This window comes from Carya illinoinensis, chromosome 11 (genome assembly GCF_018687715.1).
Source record: "Carya illinoinensis cultivar Pawnee chromosome 11, C.illinoinensisPawnee_v1, whole genome shotgun sequence".
Lineage (NCBI taxonomy): Eukaryota > Viridiplantae > Streptophyta > Magnoliopsida > Fagales > Juglandaceae > Carya > Carya illinoinensis.
In genome coordinates, this window is record NC_056762.1 from 36,388,260 (window position 1) to 36,389,667 (window position 1,408).

Here is a 1,408-nt window from a genome sequence, read left to right on the forward strand (position 1 = left end):
TATCTATCCATCTATCTAAAATTCAGAGAAAATAGATACAACATCATCATGTATATCTATCTCGCATCAAGTATTTTACGTCGAGATCCACGTACAAAATACCTTAAGAGTCTACATATTGATATCATATCGAACTGTCTCCAAATTATAAAAGTGTACACAATGGTCCCATTCTTAGTGCACAACACCATCTACGGCCATCAAACAAAGTAAGTTAAGGTGCAGCCAGCAAAGACACCCAAAGCATGTAGAAAGTGGATTCCTTAGAAATGTGGGAGTGCACAAAGCTGCCCAACAAAGGAAATTGGAAGGCGTTTTCGTTGTCTTGATCAGACTCGAACTGGGACACGCTCACTGTCATTAATTTGCCCCCACTGAACTGAAATGAAAACTGAAATATCAACAGTCACATGACTATCTGTAGACTGTAAATGTCTTTATTAATTAACAGCTGAAAGATTGTGTTGAAACTGGAAGAACTTCCAGTCCAAGGTGTAACGTTGAAACATTACAATATTGGAAGCTCGACAACCTTGCAGTCCGACTTGGCAGAGCTGAAACAACCGATTTTTTCAAACTATTGTTTGTGCCTAAGCTGCAAAAAACAAAACATCTGAGGCATTTGCTACTTCTTCCCGGAAGAAAGGACAAAAAAAAAAGAAAAAAAAAAAAATTGAAGACGAAAAGAAAAAAGTGGACAAATATAAAAGAAATGGAGATGCGGGGTATCGATCCCCGTACCTCTCGCATGCTAAGCGAGCGCTCTACCATCTGAGCTACATCCCCGACCTGTGTGTTTATAATTATTTTGAGTAATATCCTAATTCTCCTTTAATTTATTCTCTTTTGAAAAATGTTAATATCACTCAACATGTACCTACCAAATGTATCTAATATTTTTTTTTAGATGAAATAAGATAAAAATTGAATAAAATATTATTATAATATAATTTTTTAATATTATTTTTATTATAAAATTTGAAAAAGATGAATTGTTTATTGTATTTTTGTAATGATTAGATAAGATAAAATAAGATCAAAAACCATCTTGTGGTATATTTGCAACACGTGGTGCCACGGTGTCCATTGACTGGGGAAATACAATTGGCAATTGGCATTTGGTGGGTTAGTCGTAATTACAAGAGCTATTTAGCTCCAAAAAACCGAAGTTGAGGAGGCCAATTCATTTTGAGTTAAGTTCACCAAATGTTTTACCGAAGAAGCAGCACGGGGCACGGAATCAGGGGCATTTTAGAACATTCATCAGGTGAAAGTTATCGCTTAAGAGTACTAATAGTAGCATCAAATTTTGACTAAGTTATATAAATCATATTTACACCAAATTCAATAGATATACGATATTTTTAACCAACACCCAACACCAAACTTACTGACCAAATTGGCTAGC

The 1,408-nt window shown here is 34.9% G+C and overlaps 1 non-coding gene across 1 annotated transcript; it reads right to left on the minus strand.

Moving 5' to 3' along the window:
- Positions 1-713: 713 nt before the first annotated feature.
- On the minus strand, positions 714-786 carry TRNAA-AGC. Its single transcript has one exon. It is a non-coding gene; the product is annotated as a tRNA-Ala (tRNA).
- Between the last annotated feature and the right edge of the window lie 622 nt (positions 787-1,408).